This window comes from Choloepus didactylus, chromosome 3, assembly GCF_015220235.1.
Source record: "Choloepus didactylus isolate mChoDid1 chromosome 3, mChoDid1.pri, whole genome shotgun sequence".
NCBI lineage: Eukaryota > Metazoa > Chordata > Mammalia > Pilosa > Megalonychidae > Choloepus > Choloepus didactylus.
Window position 1 is genome coordinate 162828863 of NC_051309.1, and position 15975 is coordinate 162844837.

The window sequence follows — 15975 nt, forward strand, 5'->3', positions numbered from 1 at the left end:
CCTTCCCAGATCCCCATTCTAGGAGACTGAAAAGTAGTAATTAGAATGGGTGGGCTAAGGCAACCAAACACAGATTGACAGGTAGTTCTACCAGAAGAGGCATCCCCTGAACTTCATTATTCCAACAATAATGTCTGTATTTCTATAGCAGAGCGGGTATATTGTATACAACAAAGCTTTTCAATAAGCAGCAACATGCTGCTAAAAGAATGGCCTACCACCACAAAGAACTTCTAATTTAAGACACAAAAAAACAGTGTGACAATTATTTCTGTAATCCCCACAGAAAACAGTGAAATAGCTTTCTTCGTGAGCCTTGAAAATCACAACCATAGCAACTTAACACGTGCAATTCCATATGGGTTCACTGCTTCTCCAAATGGGGCCAGGAACTTGGGTATTCAAGCTCTTACATAGGAACTAGAGAGAAAAAAAATGCACATGGAATAATTTTGTATCAAAGTTAAATTTCAGGAATTCTAAAAACAAGTCTCCAGTGATAATCAGATACATCCCTGCATCTTGTTTGCTGCTCATATAGGTGTTCTTGGAATTTGTCTGCCCTGTACCATATCCCCAGCAAGAATCAAAGGGACTCACTGATTAAGAATGGAAGTCAGCAAAGGTGTGTGTGTGTGTGTGTGCATGCGTGCACGTGTGTGTCACTGGGCTTTTTAAATTTTATTTTTCTAATTTTGGAATGATGAGATTCCTCAAAAGAAAAATTTTATTACTATGAAAATCCACTGAATAAGGCTGACACTGGCTATGGAAAAGCTCTATTTCCAGTGGTCTGCTACCAATTTGTAAGACACACACTAAACAATTCAGAAGTGCAAATGAACTAGCTGAAGCCCAACGTGTGGGAGTGGTGCCCTTGTGGCTGGGCATGTGCCGTTGATGGGTCTTAGATTCCTCAAATGTCAAGTGAACATACTGAACCTGAGTTTCAAATCTTGGCTATACCACCTAATTGCTAATCTTGAGCAGATTACTTAATCTTTCTTTGGCTCAGTTTCCTCATCTGCAAAATGAGGGATGATAATACTGCCTCCCTTATGAAATGGACCAACACATGCAAAGCAGTAAAATAGTGCCTATACAGTAGTAACTGTTCAATAAATGCTCTCTATAGTTATCAAGAGAAGACTACTAAAGTACTCCCCAACTCCCAGAACCTGTGGTTCTATGAAAACTGTGCACCACATGTGCTATTTGGCCTTACTTATGCATTAAATATTAGAACCACAAAGGAAATAACTTGGATGAAATATCACTTTCAAAATCTTTGGTGCCATCCTTATTGGAAAGACTAAATAATTAATTTGAGTGTTTTCAGGGTATTTTTAGTCAGTACCTTCTGATCACAATTATATCCTTAAAACAAAAGCAAATGCTTGCTCTTATTCCAAAAATGGAAGCCATATTTGGTGTTTGATTTTCTTTTATATCACTCTACACTTTGTGTTTTCCGAGTCTCTACTCCACAGGTCCATAACAGTGATTCAAAGGAGCATAAAAACTGGGTAGGTCTTATAAAAGTTTATTAAAGAAGTTTTCATTAGGAATGTCTATAAAGGAATAACATAAAGAACCTCATAGCAAAGCCTCTTTTTAAGGATCTCAACAATTTTAGAAAAAAGAAAGACATTTTTCTTAATTTCAATTTCGAATTTAGTTTAATTTCAAATTAACTCATGGATTCAGTCATTGGATAAATATCTATTGAAAATACTAAGCACAAACTAGAAACCAAGGATATACTTATGTAAAAACACAGTCTTTTCCATCAAGGGGCTTATAGTTTAGTGGAAAGACAGTCACATAAACCAACTATTACAATACAATGTGAAAAAGAAATATAAGAAGTGTTTATAAGATACAATAGGAGCATAAAAGAAAGAGAAACAATGTCTGCCTGAAAGTATCAGGCAAAATTTCATGAGGGAACAAAAGAAAAGAAAAGAGATTTTCTCAGTCTGGGAAGATTGAGAGGCCATTCCAGGTACAGGGAACAGCATCTGTACAAGCCTGAAGGCAGGAAAGAACACTGCCAACGTGACATGCTGATTTTGTTAAAGCGTAGAACACAGATGGAGAGTAAAAGCTAGAAGAGAGAATTGGAGAGGTTGGTAGAAAACAAGTCAACCCCTAGCTACAGAATTCAGATATTATCCTATTGGTGATACACAGACATCAAAGAACTGTGATAAAGGGAACAATATTGACTGATTTCAATTATGGAAATATCACGTTAGCACCAGAACAAAGCCTGGCTTGGGGTAGAGGCAGGAAACTAGTGTAAGAACCCAGGCTGAAGATGGCAAGTGCCTAAAATAAAGCAGTAGTCAAAATTAATGGAAACAACAGAATACATAAAACATATTTAGTGAATGAATTTCACGAATTTGGTAACTGATTAGATTTGGGCATAAGAAAGAGGCATGAAACAAGAATAATGTTGAGATTTCTGTCTTGAGTAATACAAATGGAAGATCAAGGTGGGAGGAGGAGGTTTGTGAGTTTGGTTCACACGTGAGTTGTCTGGCATTTCCATATACACCTTCTAGGTCTGGAAATCCAAGAGATTTGAGCTAAAAGAGAGATTTGGACATGAAGGGAACAGAGGAGGCAGTTAAAGCAATGGGCACAAATGAGCTTGCCCAGATACAGTGTAGAGACAAGTAGAGAATGGACCAAGAGGCATTTGAGTAGAACAGAAATAGCAGAAAACCTAAGGAGCGTTTCAAAGTCACAGAGACTACAGAGATGAGGAGGCAGGGTCTCTAGTACTAAACACTGCTAATGGGACACAAAAAAGCACCGAAAAACTGTCTACTGACTTTGATAATAAGGAGCCATTAGTGAGACTGAGGGGAGTAGGGAGAACAGCCTAGTTTTTATGAGTTAAGGATTAAATAGGAATAGACAAAATGAGAGTAAACAGATTCAGCTCTCTCTAGACTAACACATATTGCCTTTTCATACACAATCACACCCTCAACCCACCTGTTAATACAGTGCTGGTCCTGAGTAGATGGTACAGTAAGTTGCTATTTGTGCGCTATGTTATCAAAGATACCAAGAAGTTCTCTTCTTCTCTGCAAGGACCTCACCACCAATTGACAAATGCCTGAAAATCTGATGGAAGACAAAGTAATTTCTCTTAAAAGAGGTAAAAGACAAATTCACTGTAAGCTATGCTTACCTGACCCTTTTCTGAGGAGAGGTCTGAGCAGGGCAAGATGCCAGAAAGAGCTATGGGGAGAAAGAGCTCAGAAAGGAAGATCTGAAAGTGCTGCAAACAAATTTCATCAGGTTCTAAATTTGACTTAGAGCTACCTCTCTTCCCTTTGATTTTAGAGGTCACATTTCATAAGCACGAGTAGGTAGATGCCCTAACAATGGAAGAAGTATTTCTCCTGGTTGCAGCAGGAGAGAGTGAGCCTGATTAATAATTTCACGTTGTCTAAACTCTAGATAGCTTTAAATAAAAGTCTTCCCTTATTCTCCAACCCACATAGTCATTTTCATGATGTCTACCTAATAACATTGACACATTTCCTTTGGCTTTATTGTGTGTATGTGTGTGTGTGTGTGTGTGTGTGTGTGTGTGTGTGAGTGTGTGTCTTTAGCATTCATTAACATCTTAATTACCAAGAGAGGTTTTTTAAAATCTATTATGAGTATTGTGATATAAAACTATTAAGGTTGAACATATATACTGACTTTCAGATATTTTTGCAATCTGTCATGAAGTCATAACTTTTTAAAATACTCTACTACTTTCATAAGCCTTCTAAAAAAACACTCATCACAGCCATTTAGAAAGAAATATGACATTAAAAGGAGGTAAATTTTCCATGTATTATGCTGTGATTTAGTTGTGCACTCCCATTAAGTCTAAATCTGTCTTTCAACCAGCATGAAGTAGTCAGGATTTATTTGAGCTGGATGGTAAAGGTCTATTAAAACAATAACTTGAAAAGTCTTCATAACTAAGCATGTCACTCATCGAAGAGATTACGGCAGTAATTTCACAGAAGGCTATGGATCTCTGCGTGTAATCAGTGAGACAGCAAAGAGATTAAACAGAAAACCACTCTCCAAAGATCTCAAAGAACTTCAGAAGAATTGGAGTTGGACGTGGGGATTTCACAGCCATCTGTGATAAAGGCCACAAACTTTATCACAAACCAGCCCTGCATTTCAAGAAGGAAATGTTCACTGTTGGGAAAAGAAAAACAAAAGGAAGCTTTAAAATTCTTTAAAACATACAGTAGAGTGCTTTGTAATACAGCTTGTTGGCAAACCGATTTGGACATTCTAAGGGACAATTATGTTCCCCAAATCTTAACAGTTATATTAGTTGAAGTCCAAGAAGCCATGAGCTGTAAGCACAACTTTCACTGTGACTGCATTTACAAACTCTCTTAGAACCCTTTGCAAGGTTAAGGCTTTTTAGGTACTTGAGTCCAGCAATGACTGTCGCCATAGAGGCTTCCTTTTCTATTGCTATGCACCTATTTTACCACCAAACTTCTCAAAAGTGAGTGCTATGCTCACTATCTACTTTTTCTCAGTACAGGGGCATTCCTCAATCCATGGCCTCAACAATCTCCTGAAACTGCTTCAGCTAAAATAACCCATCACCTTCCAATTGCTAAATCCAACTCTCTCTTTTCAGTCTTCACCCACCTTGGCCCTCTGCAGCAGTTATTACTGGTGACCACACCCTACTCTTCGGAATTTTCTCTTCTGTTGCTTTCCAGAATTCTGTTCACTACTGCTTCTCCTTCTCCCTCTCTGATCATTTCCCTTCAAGCTCCCTAACTTTCCTTTACCTCTCCCCTAGCAGTCCCTATGTTTGCCTATGAGATCTTCTCCATTCATCCTGTCTTTTCTCCCCTTATGATCTCAACTATCATCTACAGGGTGATGAGTTTTCAACTTTCATCTCCAGGCCCACTCTCTCCTGAGATTCAGACCTACATGTCAACCTTTCTATTTCCCAGGTTCTTTTCACATTCTATGACAAAATCTTATTTTTAGCCCTACCCCTCACTCCATCCAACTTCAAAGCCTATTCTATTTTTCTTACCTCAATTAATGGTGATACTCCAAATGGAAGAACCTGGGAATATTCTGTTCATCCCTCACCCTGACACCTAGTGAGTCAACAAAACTCATTAGTCCTACCACAGAAATGCTTCATAAATCCTGTCTCTCTCCTCTAGCCACTGCCCCTGCATTACAACAGTAATCTATCAAATGAATTGATGTAATAACCTCTTACCAGTCTTCCAGCCAGGAATCTCTTTCCCATCCTGGCAATCATTCACACACCTGAACATAAAAATAAGTGCTAGTCCTGTCACTCCCCGTGTAAAGATCTCCATTGCTCCACCTCACTGCCTTCAGATGAAGTTCCAACTCCTTAAACAAAGTCTGGTCCCAATCTGCTTCTCCGTTCTTAAATCTTGAAGCTCTTCTCATGTGCTCTCTATATCTAGTCACATAGAACTTCTCATTTGCTCCCTTTGAAATCTTCAGTTAATGCCCTCACTGAATGGACAAAACCTCCTATCTATCCGATTTGTTCATGGCCTTAAGCACAATATATCTAGTTCTTTACCTCATTGAAATCTCTGATACCTCTGTAACATCCCTTCCCCATTTACTTCCAATCTATAACCTCCCTTGGACTAACGGTCCATCCCCAAACTCCAATTATTTCCTCAGCATTTTCATCTCTCTCATGCACTTCTGCTCTCCTAATTTACCATATAAAACCTGACCCTTGATTAATCTAAATATGTGAATTCTTCACTACAGTACCCTGGGGGTCATCACCTTTACCAGCTCTGTACTCAGAAAAAAAGTCCACTGAATTTTATGAAAATAGTTTATAATAGTATATATAGCAGTGTCATTCTTTCTATGGGAAATTAGTGAAATGGATGATATTCAGAATATTCTCTGACACTGCCACAGGCATTAGAGCTTTATGGTGAGGAACTTCATGCAGATGAAGTCTACCCCGGAAAAGCTTTACCTTGATCAATGAGAAGTTTGAACCCATACTCAGGATGCAAGAGGGTTAGAGTATGACCTTGTGACTCTCTTCCTAGTCAGACTACATACAAGTCTCATCATAGGAAATCCTATCCAGACAAGTTTCTGACTAATTGACTGACTGAAACAGAAGTAGAGTGTCATTGAGCAATAACAGGAAGTTGCATTCTTTTCCCTCTCTCTCTCTCTCTCTCTCTCTCTCTCTCTCTCTCTCTCTCTCTCTGGCATGGACCTAGACTAAAACAACAAATTAACATTTAAAGAAGAGGGTTGCCTTACTTTCTCTTATTTGGAGTGATATTTTACTTATACTAATATCCATTAGCAACTTTTATCCAACACACAGTTGGCTAGGCTGGGTTCCAGGTGGGAGTCTTGAACAGAAGCCTAGCAGAGTTGTGACAGCCGCCTGTTGGAGGAAAAGGCAGGGGAGAACTCTTCCCAACCAACAAGGGGCTCAGATTGGAGCCTTCCTGAAGGTGGATCACAAGTCAAAGAGAGAGTATATTTGTGATTCTATTCAAAGCAAGAACAGAAAAAAAGCTAAGAAGCAAACATAAGGAATAATAGAGAGTAAGCACCCAATGCATAACACTTCAGGAACAAAACATGGGAAGCATAAGATCAAAGCCAGAAGCAAAACAGTCGTAAGAGACAGAAAGCAAATGTCAGGACAGGAGCCAGGGCACTCCCAGAGTTTCACAAGCTGGGATTCAAGAGTCAGAACTGGCAGTGGGAAGACCCTGCTCCTGTTTAGGTAAGCAGCCTGGAAGAAGCACATGCAGCCCTGGAAACTTAGTGAATAGATGATCTTATATTCACTATACCAAGGCAACCTCTGAGTGCCTCTGCTCGGCAGTGATCCTAGAGGAGGCTCAGCAGTTCCTAGCCACCTGAATTTGCATAGATTACCATAAGGACCCATTTCCTTGCCTCCTCAGGGGATGCCGAAGGTATTTTTTTTCCCCAACCAGTAGTACATGAATCCAGAGTCACCCTCACCAAAGGAATCACAGTCTTCTTTTCTCCCTCCAACACTGTTAAATTGTTGGCCAAGACAAAAGAAGCAGTCCTGTTTTCACAATGGTCATTTAGCACCATTGAAAGGCACAGTTGCAGTCTGCCTTTAAAAAGTATCCAGACTAAGACACAGCCTTCTGAAGAGAGAGGAAAAGGAAGGGAGGGGCAATAGGGGGGGCACCAGCATGTCAGACTGGAGAAAAAACGGAAGCCATTTATTTGACTCGTTTTCCTGGCAGCGTTAATTTATGATTCTTGGAAACTTTTAGCAGGAAAGTGGGAGGAAGGATTTCAAGAATTCATAGAATCATCTGAAAAAGAAGCAGGGGGAGAGGTGGGAAATACAGTTCATTTAGACCCATTCTATCATTACACAGATTCAGAAAATGAGGAAAAGGGGAAAGAGGATAATATTTACTGAGGATCCAGTATTCCGATTACCTTATATTTGCCATTTTGCTTATCCTTAAAAAGAAGCATAAGGTAATGATTAAAATCTCCATTTTACAAAGATGAAAAGTAAGGATCAGCAGGATTAAGTAAGTTTTCTAAGGGCATGTAGCTAGTAAATGAAACTGCCAAGATTTAAAACCAGATTTGTCTGACTCAAAAGCCTCTTCCCACTACACTAGCTTGCCTTTGCAAAGAGGAGATATTGTCCCGGATAACATAAGCAGTTAAGGGCAGAAAAGCTAGGCTCCTGCTCCCAGCCACATAGTTCTTCCCATTATAGAACTGCAATTTCATTTTTTTTTTAAGTGAAGACAGATGAGTTAAATTATCCCTTTCATTCAGTGTGGTGAAAGTCTATTGAACTACTCTTACCCACCTTCTTAGACGACTCTTTGCCAGCCCCTGCTTCACATTTCCCCAGAATTCTCCATTGCATTGGGCTGGTCAATGACCTTTATGTCACAATTTCCCTTCTCCTTTCCTACCCTCATAAGTAACTGTCTTTTCTCTTATTCCCTTGGGACCCAGCTCTCTTACTGACACATTAATTTAAAGAATATATTAACTAATAAAAGCCTAATACCTTTGTGTAGTATGCCCTCCCAGATATCATTTGCATATTAATAGATGTCTCCCATATACTAACCCAATGGATTCAACTCAAGGGAATTTCAGGCCTCAGGCCATTCAAGGATGGGTTCTTATGGATTAGAGAGGCCCCTCAACTCTCCCGCACTGGTTTCTCCTTACTGCCTGTGAGCTTCATGGAGATAGTACAAATACAAAAAATGGGGATTTTGTAAAATAATAGCATTAATATTTAATCAGCAGGTGCTCCAGCTCAACTCAACCCCAAGACCAAAGAAAATGCCAGGCAAAAAGTTACCCACGAGTTTTAATTAGAGACTTACTTACAGGAGTACTTTTCCCAATGGTGGCCAGTTGTGAAATGGAAATCAGTAATAAGCCCAAATGTGAGAAAGAGGAGTGCCTTATATAGCTCAGCAGAGCCTCCCCAGATTTGGTTACAAAGAAGCCTCAGCTGAGTCTCCCTAAAGTTGATTCAGCAGAACCTCAAGAGATTTGGTTACAAAGAAACCTCAGCTGAGTCTTGTGAAAGTTGATTACCAACAGTGACTAGACTCAATGACCTACACTGTCAGTGCTCTAGTCACGTGGCCACTTCTTGCTCAAGGCTCCACCCTTTTTCCTAAGGGAGGGGGTTTCTGACCCCTGGGCTGCCACTGCAGGCTTCATATTTTGCATGGCTATTTCTATTTTCTCAGGTAGTTTCATCTTTCCCAAAAATTTTGTAGAGGGACAGCAAGACCATTTGACTGGAAGTCTGTCTGTTCCTGTATTAGCTAGGGTTCTCTAGGGAAACAGAATCAATGAGAGATATCTATGAATATAAGATTTATAAAAGTGAGTCACGCAACTGTGGGTATGCATAAGTCCAAATTCCGTAGGGCAGTCAGCAAACTGGCAACTCCAATGAAGATGTTCGATGAACTCAGGAAACGAACTGGCAACTTCGACAAACTCCTCAGGAAATGAACCGGAATCTTCGATGAACATGTTGGACGAACTCCTCAGGAAACAAACTGGCAACTTCCATGAACTCCTCAGGAAACACTTCGCTGGTCAGCTGAAGAAGAAGTGAAGGTCCTCTATCTATCTCGCTTAAAAGTCTTCAACTGATTGATTGGATTAAATCCAGCCAACTGCATTCTCTCATTGTGGAAGACATGCCCTTCGCTGAGTCATCAGTCACAGCTGCAGTCAGTTGACTGATGATTTAATAAACCAGCCATAAATGTCCTCACAGCATTGGTTAGGCCAGTGCTTGCTTGACCAGACAGCTGGGTACCATCACCTGGCCAAGTTGACATATGAACTTAACCATCACAGTCCTATATAGCAGATACTCTCAGAAATTCTGAGGGGGAAAATATACCTCAATAACAAGTGGCAAACCTGAGAAACCTTGGGGAACAACTCTCCCTGACCCAAACAATATATATTATTTATTATATATATATATATGTATGTATATATGTATATATCAACACTTTTCAGTCTAAACAAAATCTTGAATTAAATGTCTTTATGATCAGTTGCCCTATTGAATTATATTCTTCTAGTGTGAGATGATTAATTTTGTGTATCAACCTGACTAGGCTATAGTGTCCAGTTATTTAATCAAACACAAGTCTATAGGTTGCTGTGAAGGTATCTGGGAGATGGGATTAACATCTGCAAGGAATTGACTTTAAGTAAAGGAGATTACCCTCAATATTGTAGGTGAACCTCATCCACTCAGCTGAAAGTCGTAAGAGCAAACATTGAGGTTTCCCAGAGAAGAAATTCTGCCTCAAGGCTGCAACATAAACTCCTGTCTGAGTTTCTAACCTAATGACCTCCTCTATGGATTTTGGACTCAAGGCGGCAACATCTACTCTTACCAGAATTTCTGGCCTGCCAGCCTGACGTACAGATTTCAGAGCTGTCCATCCCCATCAACGCATGAGCTATCTCCTTAAAATAAATCTCTTAATATATATATGCATATAAACTGTTTGTTATACTTCTCTGGAGAACTCTGACTGATATATCCAGTATATCCTGCTAAACAAATAATTGATCATAAATTTAAACTTCATATCTCAAGCCCATTATAAGCATTTAACTCTTACTAGGTATTTTTAAGATTTAGAACAAAGATGGAATCATTAAATTCCATTACCATGTGTTAAAGATAAGCTGTCTAAATCCCATTAAAATATATATGCTTGAATGCTCCTTCATTTCAAAAAGTTGGAAAACAAAAAATAGAAAACTTTACCTCACTAAAATATTCATACCAAATTGCAAATATGGATGGGGAAGTTGTCATTTAATAATAGCCAGGCAAACTCTTTCAAAATACCTGAAACCAATATAACAATAATTATTACTCGCTTGAAAGCTTTAGGCTTAGCATGACTTCTATATTCATATGCGCTTTAGGTGATCACATTTGATTCTGTCTCATTTCACAGTAAAGCAATGTCATATATAATGATGTTATTAACCTCTGAAAAATACATAGCTGTTGTAACAGAATATCTTAATCCTGCTAAATTAGTGGTTTGTCACTAATTTGCTACAGCACTAATTTTATCAAGGTACAAACACCATGTAGAGCAATCTACCTACATCTACTATTAAGAAAAGCTAGGCCTTTTCTTTATCAACACTGCCACCTTCTGTTTAGTGTGGATTTTAACATCTATGCCTTCAAGAGCAACGAATTTATTTTGGATTCATAAATACTTAAAGTTGGAAGGTACCACAATGAATGCACAATCCAGTCCTCATATACTATAGATGAGGAAGGTGAGGCCCAAATGGATCAAATCATTTGTCCAGTGTCCTCCAACTCTTTATCCCAGATTGGAGTTCAAAGTTATTGAGTCTCTCCTGTTCTCTTTCTATCAGCATCCTATTATTGAATAGCACAACATTGTGGATGCAATTAGCAGCTCTGAAATACATATTTGAGTGTGGTTAAAGGCGGAATATTAGGTTGTATATATGCTAATGGAATAAAAATGTAAAAGAAAAAATCCATGCAACTGAATCACACAGTGAACCCTAAGTTAAACCATGGGCTATAGTTAATAGTACAATTATAAAAATGTGATTTCATCAATTATAACAAAGGTACCACACCAATTCGAGGTGTTAATAATAGGCTGGTATATGGGAATCCTGTATTTTATACATGATTTTACTGTAAACACAACTTTTCTAAAATAAATAAATAAGTAAACAAATAGTACAAAGTGAAGTTACATCAATAATTTAATGGTTTTCTCCAAGCATGGGATTTTAGACCATTTTTATTTGGCATTTTTTGCTAATTTGCATTACATAAATTTTGTATAGTGGGCAAACATACTTTCAATTTCAAAAGACTTTTATCTGTTTAGTATAGGACCTTAAAATAGAAAATTAATACAGGCCAGAAAAGTAATAAATAACTAAAAATTTTCCTTTATTCTCCTCCATTTTCTTCTCCTCAATTATGAAAACTTCTACTAAATCAGGCATAATACAAATCTAACACTTAGAGAGAATATTCTAGAAAAGCAAGATACTCATATATATTTAGTAGTGTGCATATATATATGTGTGTATTTATACATATATTCAGGAGTAAATAACAAGAATTGGGTTGTGAAACTTTATGTTTAGTAAAACTGAGAAATGGATTTTAAAGTGAGTTAAGAAACTTGCATTTAGGGATTCTTAATTTCTAAGTTTTGCACCAACTTACATATCTCATTTACCTACAGTGGGTGAAAATAGGGTCAATGTTCCCCTTTAAAATATTACACATTTGCTAACATTTTGTTAAGGGACTTTGTATCTATGTTGATAAGTGATATTGAACTATAATTCTCTTTTTTTTCTTACTGTTTTCTCATTTTCATATTAGAGTAATGCTAGCCTTGTAAAACAAATTTAAAAGTTTGACCTCCTCTTCTGTTTCCTGGAAGAGTTTTTAAAAGATTCACAGTATTTATTAAGCGTTTAACAGAATTCAGTGAAACCATCAGGACTTGAAGTTTTCGTTGTAGCAAGGCTTCCACTTATGAATGAAAATTTTCTAATAGTTACAGAACTATTACGAATTCCTGTTTCTTTTTTAGTTCATTTTGCTAATTGATGTCTTTAAAGGATTTGTTCAATTCATCTGAGATCTCACATTTACTGGCATAAAGTTGTTCATAACATTCCTTTATTATCTTTTCAAAGTCTATGTGATCTGTAGCAATATCCCCTCTTTCATTTTTGTGATTGGTGATTTGTCTTCTCTCTTTTTTTCTTCATCGGAGTGATGAGTGATTTACCAATTTTTCTGATCTTTTCAAAGAGCCAGACTTTGGTTTTATTGATTTTATCTATTCATCTGATTTTTATTTCATCAGTTTCTGCTCTTTATTATTTTATTCCTTCTACTTACTTTGGGTTGTTCTTTTTCCAGTTTCTTGAGGTAGAAGCCAAGATCAATGAATTTAGAACACTCTTCTTTTCCAAATATAAGCACTTAGAGATATAAATTTCTCTAAGCAATGCTTTAGCTGCATCCCACAAATTTTAATATGTTGTATTTTTATCACCATTCTGTTCCATTTCTTTAATTTCCCTTGTGAGTTCCTCTTTGATCCATGGATTTTTTTATAGTATATTATTTAATTTCCAAATATTTCAGGATTCTTAAGATATTGTTTTGTTATGTATATCTCATTTAATTCAGTTGTATTCATAGAACAAACTGTGTAATTTCAATCATTTAAAAGTAATTGAGAATTATTTTATAGTCCAACATAAGCTCTACTGTGAGAACATGCCATGTGCAAATGAAAAGAATGTATATTCTTCCATTGTTTAGAGGAATATTCTATAAATGCCAATTATATCAAATTTGTTTAAATAGTTTTATATCCACCAACCCAATATTCAAGGTAAACATTTTTTTACTTAAATTTTAAAATAATTTTAGATCACTGGACTCACCCTGGAATGTTACCAAGTCAGAGTTAACTATCATTTGGCTGAGGCAATAGGTGAGTTTAATAAGCTGGAGATCACAGGATTCCCTAAGGTCTCTAATTGTTCTGACATTTTATGGTGTTCTAGTTTGCTGACACTGCCAGAATGCAAAACACCAGAGACGGATTGGCTTTTATAAACGGGGGTTTATTTGGTTACACAGTTACAGTCTTAAGGCCATAAAGTGTCCAAGGTAACTCATCAACAATCAGGTACCTTCACTGGAGGACGGCCAATGGTGTCTGGAAAACCTGTTAGCTGGGAAGGCATGTGGCTGGCGTCTGCTCCAAAGTTCTGGTTTCAAAATGGCTTTCTCCCAGGACGTTCCTCTCCAGGCTGCAGTTCCTCAAAAATGTCACTCTTAGTCGCTCTTGGGGTATTTGTCCTCTCTTAGCTTCTCTGGAGCAAGAGTGTGCTTTCAACGGCCATCTTCAAACTGTCTCTCATCTGCAGCTCCTCTCTCAGCTCCTGGGCATTCTTCAGAGTGTCCCTCTTGGCTGTAGCTCCTCTTCAAAATGTCACTCACAGCTGCACTGAGTTCCTTCTGCTTGTCAGCTCATTTATATGGCTCCACTGATCAAAGCCCACCTTGAATGGGTGGGGCCATGCCTCCATGGAAATATCTCACCGGAGTTATCACCTACAGTTGGGTGGGGTGCATTTCCATGCAAATCTAATCAGCACCAAAATGTCTGCCCCACAAAACTGCATCAAAGAATATGGCTTTTACTGGGGGACATAATACATTCAAACTGGCACATATGGGTAAGCACAAAATTAGAAAATGTAGAATTCATTAATAAACGGCCAATGGAAATTTGTTCTAAAATATAATATTAGTAAAAATAAAAGGTAAAACTAGGAATTAGTCATAGTTCTACAAAGTAAAGTAAAGTTGAACTTATCATGGTCCTTGTATTTAGTTTTAATTCTAATTCCCCTAAGTTACATGAAAATAAATAAAAGATTCTTTGCCCTGAAACTGATAGAATATTATGATGGTTTACTTACATTTTCCTAAAGATGAATTATTTTTGCTCTGGTATTTTGCATAGCATACTCCATAAAATCAAGACTGTAAATTAGAATTAGAAATTAGTGAGCTGCCCTGAGATGGTACAGAAAGTGAGCTAGGTTTCCCACACGGAGAATACCTTCATTTTTCAATCATAGGAAGATGTGTTTCACTCAGCAACCACCCCACTCTACTAATCAGCAATCATGATAGTAGCCTAGAAATAGCTAGAGATACTCATGGTCCTTCCTTGTATTCAAAGCCAACACTTTTGAGAGTTCTTTAACAGTTCAGAAGTCTACAGCTAAGTTGCTCTTCCATCCCATCTTTCCTCACTAGTCCACAGAGACTACATATGACAGAATAAAGAAATTATCATTAACTATCTGAAGAAGCTATAATTAAGAAGTATTGAGGAGGGAACAAACATCAGAGAGGAACCAAAGTAAAGCAACATCATATCATCAAAACATTATAGACTTTGGACATGAACAAAGAATTATGTCTAATTTTGAATTCTAGTTCTTTCATTTAGAAATTGAGGCAATGGCCAGTTAATTAATATATTTATGTCAACTTCCTCATCTGTAAAATAAGCATTATACATGTTTCATAGACACATAAAGCATGCTGCATTGTACACAGCAGATGATTTATAGTGACTCCCTGCTAACCACCCTTCCACCCACCCATCTAACTCTCCAAATGGAAATTGTTCGTTTGTTAAGGTTATCTGTCATACAGTTCATTTTCCAGTTAAAATAAATGTCAGGAAGCATAGGTATATTTGCAAAACAGATTTATCCATACATTATGACCATTCCATAGCACGTAAAAGCACTGAAGTCTACAATGCATAGTCCTAACCCTATATTCTCCATTGCTCTTTCAGCAGCCAATCAGATTGCTTTGGATTTATAGTGGAATCATAGGCGACAGTAGTAAGTAAATATTAATTAAGGTTAAACAAGACAAATGTGTTTTGCAGTAGTAAGAATTGGAAACTTTATACACAGTATAGTTAATTTACTTTGCACGTGAGCCATTACTGAATTGGGGTATAAGAATTTTCCAGATATTCTTCCTGTGTGATCATATCTTTTTTTAAGGGAAAGTTGATCAGAGCTTAACAAACCAAACATTTTGCTGAGAAGATTTTACCTCCAACCATATGGAATGATGTGGAACACATATTTTGACAGTTGATTGCAGATCATCAAAAACTGTGATTGGCTCTTCCCAGCAGCTTACAGGAAGAAAAAATATAGACACAGTTCAAGATCCATAAGGTAATGTGCAGCAGCTTTTTGCTATTCATTATTTCACAGCCAAGAATAAAACATGTCTCTAAAACTCCAAGATTTCTAGTACAGAAATAATTGCTTCGGTTAGGTAGTGGTGATTTGTAGAAATAGTTTAGGGTGACTAAGACTTACTGTACAATGACATAGAGAAATTACCAACTTTCAAACTATTAGAATACAGTAAAATACACTTAACACCGAAATTCTACTGAACATAGTTCATTGTTTTCTGGATGTTGAGAAGCTTCAGAATCTTGTGCTTCTAGGTAATTATCATTAACAGATCATTAGATTACACATAAAGAAGGAATTAGGAATCCTACAGTAACTTGACTCATTAACCAGGGTGCCCTCAATGCTTCAGTGCCAGCAGCCCCTTCTAAGGAAAACTAGCCTCGCTCACCACTTTGGCAGAGGGGCAGCCCGAGGCAGCCATGTTTCAAAGTTAGGGCAGTACCTATTGATAAGACCAAAGATGATTAGTTAACCCAAAAGAAGCCAATTCAT